This window comes from Mesoplodon mirus (genome assembly GCF_964341445.2).
Source record: "Mesoplodon mirus genome assembly, chromosome: 4".
NCBI classification, from domain to species: Eukaryota; Metazoa; Chordata; class Mammalia; order Artiodactyla; family Ziphiidae; genus Mesoplodon; species Mesoplodon mirus.
Window position 1 is genome coordinate 121203578 of NC_138979.1, and position 8586 is coordinate 121212163.

Below are 8586 nucleotides of genomic sequence, written 5' to 3' on the forward strand. Positions count from 1 at the left end.
TTTTGGGGGGTGATAAAAATGTTCTAAAATTGATCGTGGGGACTTCCCTGGTGGCACAGTGGATGGGACTCTGCACTCCCAATGCAGGGGGCCCGGGTTCGATCCCTGTTCAGGGAACTAGATCCCACATGCATGCTGCAACTAAGGAGCTGGTAAACTGCAACTACAGAGCTCGCCTGCCGCAACTAAGACCCGGCGCAACCAAATAAATAGTAAAAAAAAAAAAAAAAAATTAAAATTGATTGTGGTGATGGTTGCTCAACTCTGAGTGTATATTAAAAACCACTGAACTGTACACTTTAAAATGGATGAATTACATATTATGTGAATCATATCTTAATAAAGCTGTTTAAAAAAGAGCATTGGTTATATTCTTTGGATTATGAAAAAAGAGGGAAATTCAAGTACTTTATAAGCAAGATTTTTAGGATTTTAAAAAATTTAAATAGAACAATATATTACATGCACATTGTGGTTCCAAACAATACTAAGTAGTGTGAATAATATATTCTATAGAGTATAACAGTTTACAAAATATTTTCAGATCTTTATCTGATTGTGACAACTAGTAATTACTTCCATTCTAGAGTGTGTACTATGGACTAGGCAATATGCTGGGCGCTTTGTTACATTTATCTTTTTTTTTTTTAAATAAATTTATTTATTTATTTATTTTTGGCTGCACTGGGTCTCCGTTGCTGGGCAAGGGCTTTCTCTAGTTGCGGTGAGCAGGGGCTACTCTTCATTGCGGTGCGGGGTCTTCTCATTGTGGTGGGTGGCTTCTCTTGTTGCAGAGCATGGGCCCTAGGCACACGGGCTTCAGTAGTTGTGGCATGCAGGCTCAGTAGTTGTGGCTCACGGGCTTAGTTGATCCACGGCATGTGGGATCTTCCCTGACCAGGGATCAAACCCGTGTCCCCTGAATTGGCAGGTGGATTCTCAACCACTGCACCACCAGGGAAGTCCTGCTACATTATCTTTTACATCAGCCCTGTGCCCCAAATTAGAAATGATTATTCCTACTTTACAAGTGAGGTAACAGGTAAAGAAAGGTTAGTTGCTCACCCATAACTAATAAGTTGTAGAACTCAAGCTTAATACAACTTCCCATCTCTAAATCCTATGCTATATTCTCTGAATCAATATTTTTAGAGGTATAGGGGAAAAAATATGTTGATACCAAAGTTCAAGAAAAGCATCTAATCTCCATCTATTTACCGAAACTAGAAAAGAGATCACACTTAGTATAGGCTCTGGCATAAAATAAGAATTCAAGAAATATCAGTCATCAGTATTATTATTATTATTATTCTCCAATTTAGTGACCTTTTTGCCTCATTTAGCCTTTCTGAACCTTTTGCAGGTTTTGGTACTAGTGATTTTCCTCCTTCTTCCTAAAACTTTATCTTCCCTGGGGATTCATAACACCATGATTTCCTTTTTTTTTTTTTTACCCTTCTGACAGCTCCTCAGTTTCTTAGATATGACACCAAATGCATGCTCCATTAAGAAAAAATAATAAACTGGACTTTATCAAAATTAGAAACATTTGTTCTCCAAAAGATACCATTAAGAAAATGAAAAGGTTGAGAAAAAATGTTTGCAAATCCTATATCTCATAAAGGAGTTATAACCAGCATGTGTGTGTGTTTATATATGCATGTGTGTGTATGTATATATATATTTATAATTCAATAAGAAGACAAACAACCCAATTAACAAATGGGCAAATGATTTGAAATGACACTTCACGAGAGAGGACACACGAATAGCTAATAAGATGTTCAACATTATTTGTCACTAGGAAAATGCAAATTAAAATGACAGTAAAATACCATTACTCACTCATTAGAATGGCTGTTAAAGAAGACAATAATAATTGTTAGAAGGATGTGGAGAATGCTCCTACATTGCTGGTAGGGATGTAAATTGGTACAGCAGCTTTGGAAAGCATTCAGCAGTTTCTTAGAAAGTTAAGTATAAACTTACCATATCACCCAGAGATTCCACTCCTTTCTATCTACCCCCAGAGAAACAAAACCATAAGTCTACACAAAGACTTTTACGTAAATGATCATAGCAGCTTATTCAGAGTACCCCCAAACTGGAAATAATCCCAATTTCTATCACTAGTTACTAGACGAACACAATGTGGTATACAACAGAATAACATTCAGCAACATAAAACGGCAAATTACTGATATGGATAGATAGATATAGCTATCTGCAACAACATGAATGAGCTTCAAAAATATGCTGAGTAAAAGAAGCTAGACAGGGACTTCCCTGGTGGCACAGTGGTTAAGAATCCACCTGCCAATGCAGGGGACACGGGTTTGATCACTGGTTCAGGAAGATCCCACATGCCGCGGAGCAACGAAGCCCGTGTGCCTAGAGCCCATGCTCCACAACAAGAGAAGCCACCGCAATGAGAAGCCTGTGCACCGTAACGAAGAGCAGCCCCTGCTCACCGCAACTAGAGAAAGCCCACGCGCAGCAACGAAGACCCAACACAGCCAAAAATAAATAAATTTTTTTTTAAATAAAGAAAGAAGCTAGACACAAAAGACCACATATTCCATTTATATGAAATTTCTAGAAAAGGCAAAAACAGAGACAGGACACAGATGAGTGGCTGCCTGGAGCTGGGGACAGGAGTGGAGACTGACTCAAATGAGCAGGAAGGCACTTCTCGAGATGATGGACAGGCTCTGAAACTGGGATATACTGATGGTTTCACAACTGCATAAACTTACTAAACACCATCAAACTGTACATTTACAATGGATGAATTTTATGGTATGTAAATTAGACCTCAATAAAGCTGTTAAATAATTTTTTAAAAGAAGTTAGAATTTTTTACTCTTACATGAACATTATAATTACGGAACTACTTTAAGGACTAAAGTGACCAGAAGACTTCATTACCTGAAAACAACTAGAAAAGACAGAGAATTATTTGTGATTTCATCCAAAGGGCAGGGAAGAACTAGCCCTACAGAAAGTATAACTATAGTTCAGAATGAGGGGAAAGAGAGAATGGAGCAGAAGCAATATTTGAAGAGATAATGGCTGAGAAATTTCCAAAACCAACAGAAGATTCAGGACCTGCAACCAACTCCAAAATACATCTAGTAAACTTCTGAGAAGCAAAGGCAAAAAGAAAATCCTCTTAAAATCAGCCAGAGATATAACTTTTTAAAAGGCAAGGCATTATTATTTAAAAATGTAAATATCTGCTATTTCTGGAGAGAAAGATGGGGGGATACAATGCGGAAGGGAGGCACAGGAACTTTGTATCCACAGTGTTCAATTTCTTCATCTGAATGGCTATTCCATGAGTTGTTGCCTTATAATTACTCATTAAGCTGTACATGCATATTGTGTACTTTTCTGTATATACTTTTCATTGCGCAATAAAAGGAGAAAAATTAAGTAATGCCTTTGTAAATACATTTTGTAAGAATTGTTTTTTTCCTTGGAAACTGACCTGTACAAGCTTTTTCCCGGAACTTAGAAATGTCCACTTTTTGTAGATCACACCAATGAAGAATTTGACCAAAGACAGTATTTTCAAAATCAAGAGAACAGTTGGTGAAAAAAATGACTACCAAATATAACTGCAAAACCAATAAAAACGTACATTATAGATAAAGGATAATATTTTGTGGTGAGTGGGTGGGCAATTTTTTATCTTTTTTGGCACTGAAATCTGTTAATTTCAGTGTCTACCTAAGAGCTATTTATTTTTTTAAATCAAAGCAGATTTTAATGCATAATACATTTTTGTTGTTGTTACTTGTTGTTTTGTTGTTGTTGTTACTCTTATTTTTTCTTTGTTAAACCAGCAGAAAACCATTTTTGTATAAAAAAACTTCAGGTTCCACATGTAAACATTCCGTTTGAGTTTTGCTGCAGTGGATTACAGGATAGTTAGTGCCTTTTTATTTTTATTTTATCTCTGAATCTGATCTGTCCCCAAGCTAGCCCCAGTCCTTGAGGTCAGCCCATTTCTGAGTTTGTCAAGTTCCTGCAGCTTTAGTGATGAAGTCATGCTTCCAATACTCAGTTTTGGTTGGGGCAGGCAGACAGAAGGTAGAAAATGATAATATTTCAGGAGCTACATTACAGAATTATTGTTGTCTTTACATCACAACAAAGGTGATTAGACCTAGAGAATTATCAGACCCCTGGATTCCTTTGGGGAACTGAACATACCTTGAAATGTCAAGGAATAAAGAATCCATGGTTTTTCTCCTAGCCATGTGTGGAAATTCAACAACAAGTTAATGGAGCAAATTATTATTACTTCCACAATCTCACTCTTTCCTCAACAAAAATAGTTGCTTTCATCAGGAAGAATATTCCACAAGCATCCTCACCACTTAGTTAATTTTAATTTGTCTTCATTATGTGTATAAGGATTACTAAACTTCCTGAAACGTCCTCTTTGGTACCCTGAGGAAAGATGTTTTATAAACAAAAGTTGGTTTTAAAAACAATAACACACCAGACTTACTGGGAGTGTGAGTTAGAGGAGACAACACAAATGTTGTTTCAATGTTTCCCAAACGCAAGTTCTCAGATTGTGCCTCAGTCGGAGTCTGACTTTGCACCACTTCACATTAAAACCATCCCTTACCCTATGATTATGACCTCTAAATTTATGTTAAAAGGTTTTTTTCCTTTTATGAAAATGAGGTTGATCAGAGATTGTGGTGTTTTTATTTTATTTTATTTATTTATTTATTTATTTTTTTGCTGCGTTGGTTCTTCACTGCTGCACGCAGGCTTTCTCTAGTTGCAGCAAGTGGGGGCTGCTCTTCGTTGCGGTGCACGGGCTTCTCATTGCTGTGGCTTCTCTTGTTGCAGAGCACGGGCTCTAGGTGCATGGGCTTCAATAGTTATGGCTCGCAGGCTCTAGAGCACAGGCTCAGTAGTTGTGGCTCACTGGCTTAGTTGCTCTGTGGAATGTGCGATCTTCCTGGACCAGGGCTCGAAACCATGTCCCCTACATTGGCAGGCAGGTTCTTAACCACTGCGCCACCGGGGAAGTCCCGAGATTGTGGTGTTTTTAAATGGTCTTATTTTGTTCCCTAAATATTTTTTGAAATATTATTGGTCTGTGAAATCTAAAAGTCTGGGAACCACACTTTTTAGAAGATCTCTTCTTAATCCTAAGGCTTTTTCATTGAATCACAGAATATTATGACCATCCAGTGCCAGTTGTCATTCTCTTTAACCAACACTATTATATTTGATGTATTCAACCACTCCCTTCTTCCTAAAACTCCCCTCAATGAACAGGCTTCAGTGGCACACACACCCAAAAAACAAAAAAACAAAAAACAAAAAATCAACAGTTTTTCTCCTCTGATTGCTCCTCTATTGCTTTCCTTGTTGGCAGTTCTATTTCATCAAATGAAAAATTATACGTGTGAGCATTCCTAAAGACACTTTCTCCCCATTCCCACCTCCTTTCTCCCTCTCTCTCCCTCTTTCCTTCCCTCCCTCCCTCTTTCTCTCTCATTAAATTGTAATAGGAATGCTTACCATGAAATCTACCCTATTAACACATATTAAAGCACACAATATCGGCTCTTCTCTTTATTTCTACTCATTCCTTCTGGAAACTGCTGTCTTCAGACCTTCATCACCACCTCCATGCTGATGACTTTCAACACTTTAGACTGGAGAGCTTAAACCACCAGAGTTCCAACAGTCTACAAGCCATTTGCACCAACTTTCCATCTTCCACAATGAACGCATTTTGTTCTCCATCAAACTAGCTTAACCTCACAAATTTCCAGTTTCCATCAAGTCTTTACTGGCAACCAAAACCTCATTGTTCTTTTATCCCTCCTTCTCTTTCATCTTCTAAATCCAATCACTCCTCAAGTCCATTTTTCAAACTTTCAACACAAACTTTGGAGTAAAAAAGACATAGATTTGGGCCTCCCTGGTGGCGCAGTGGTTGAGAGTCCGCCTGCCGATGCAGGGGATACGGGTTCGTGCCCCGGTCTGGGAGGATCCCATATGCCGCGGAGCGGCTGGGCCCGTGAGCCATGGCCGCTGGGCCTGCGCATCCGGAGCCTGTGCTCCGCAACGGGAGAGGCCACAACAGTGAGAGGCCCGCATACCGCAAAAAGAAAAAAAAAAAAAAAAAAAGACATAGATTTGATTGTAGAATCTGACTTAATAGTTATGAAAACTTTGGACAAATTACTTACTGTTATAGACTGAATGTTTGTGTCCCCCCCCCCCAAATTTATGTATTGAAGCCCTAACACCTAATGTGATGGTATTTGGATATGGGGCCTTTGGGAGGTAGTTAAGGTTAGATAAGTTCATGAGAACAGGGCCCTCATGATGGGACTAGTGCCCTTATAAGAAGAGACACCAGAGAGCCCACTTGCCCTCTCTCTCCCTGTGAACACACAGTGAGATACTGGCCACCTACCAGCCAAGAGAAGTCCTCAGAATAAAACATACCTCACCAGCACCTTGTTCATGGATTTCCTAGCCTCCAGAACCATAAGAAGTAATTTTCTATTGTTTAAGCTGTCCAGTCTATGGTATTTTGTATGGTTGCCCAAGCCAACTAAAATATGTAGCTCCCCTGGGCCTTTGTTTTGTTTTGTTTTTTTTGGGGGGGGTAGGAGTTTATTGATTTATTTATTTATTTTTGCTGTGTTGGGTCTTCGTTTCTGTGCGAGGGCTTTCTCCAGTTGCGGCAAGCGGGGGCCACTCTTCATCGCGGTGCGCAGGCCTCTCACTATCGCGGCCTCTCTTCTTGCGGAGCACAGGCTCCAGACACGCAGGCTCAGTAGTTGTGGCTCACGGGCCCAGTCGCTCTGCGGCATGTGGGATCTTCCCAGACCAGGGCTCGAACCCGTGTCCCCTGCATTAGCAGGCAGATTCTCAACCACTGCGCCACCAGGGAAGCCCTCCCCTGGGCCTTTGTAAATTGTGATCAGTAATACCTACCCTGCTGGAAAATATTAGTTCCTTCTTTTCTCCATCCCCATTACTACCAACTCACCTGAGGCCCTCATCTGCTAACTGCTAGACTAGCCGAGGTTCCTAGTCTTCCCTTATCCTGCTCTACCCTGCATGCCACAATCACATTAGTAGTCAAAGAAAACAAATCAACATGTCATTCCAATTCCTCAGAGCTCTGAATGGTTCCCCACTTAACTACTGGATAAAATTTAAATTCCTAGATCTGGCATTAAAGTATTTCAGAGTACCTTTAATGCTATCTATTCAATTTTTCTCTCCAAGAAACACTTCTACAGGATGGTTTTCACTAATCCCTTTCAAATCTACCTTCCTCAGTCTAGAAGGTACTTAACCTCCCTTCTGTCTACCAAGATTCACTCTTCAAGTTACCCCTACTCAAGTAGGTCTTCTCTAGTTTCTCCAGAAACTCTGACTTCTAGACTTCTACTCCTTATTTTGATACCTTCCATGGCTCAACTGCATTATGTAAGGATGTGTTACCATGTCACCTAAGAAAGCAGACTTCTGGGGAGCAAGACCTGTCTTACATGACTTCTATATAATTCTCAACACCCAGCACAATGACACACACACACAATCAATTCTTAAGAAATACTACTGAATTAATGTGATACACCATCACTTGATATAGAAACAGCTCATGTTCCTTTTGTTTTTGTTTTTAGTTACAAAATGTTTCAAATATATAGCAAACTCTAGAGAATAACAATAAGCACCCTGATTTTTAGATTGTCATGTTTGCTTCCAAAATTTTAAGGCAATAATACTTTGCAGATGCTGCTGAGGTCTTTTGTGCCTCTCCCTGATGCCATTTCCAACCTCTTTCCCTGAAGGTATTCATTTAGATATGTGTCTTTACCATTAAAGTTTTAATATTTCGACTACTCATATATCTAGCCATAGATGTTACTTTCTGTGTTTTTAAAATTTATGTAAGGGACTCTAGTCACACTGGGTCCTGAGATGAAGACAATGAGAACAGAGACTCTAGCAAACTCCCAAAGGACATGCAGTCATAACAGGCCATCCTGACTGAAACAAAGGTGAGGCAAGGACTTGTAGGAGATGAGGGCAGAAAGGGTTAGTATGCTAACCCTTTAGTATGTTTTGAAAACCCATCAAAAAGGATAAAAGAACAGAAGTAAGAAGACCAGGAGGCTACTGCAATAACACTGCTGTGTGGCTGACAGGGTTGTGGTGCTCTGGCCAGGTGTCAGGTCGGAACTTCTGAGGTGGGAGAGCCGAGTTCAGGACAATGGTCCACCAGAGACCTCCTGGCCCCACGTAATATCAATCAGCGAGAGCTCTCCCAGAGATCTCCATCTCAAGGCTAAGACCCAGATCCACTCAATGACCAGCAAGTTCCAGTGCTGGACACCCAATGCCAAACAACTAGGAAGACCAGAACACAACTACACCTATTAGCAGAGAGGCTGCATAAAATCATATAAAATTCACAGGCACCCCAAAACACACCACTGCTCATGGTCCAGCCCAACAGAAAGACAAGATCCAGCCTCATCAACCAGAACACAGGGACCAGTTCCCTCCACCAGGAAGCCA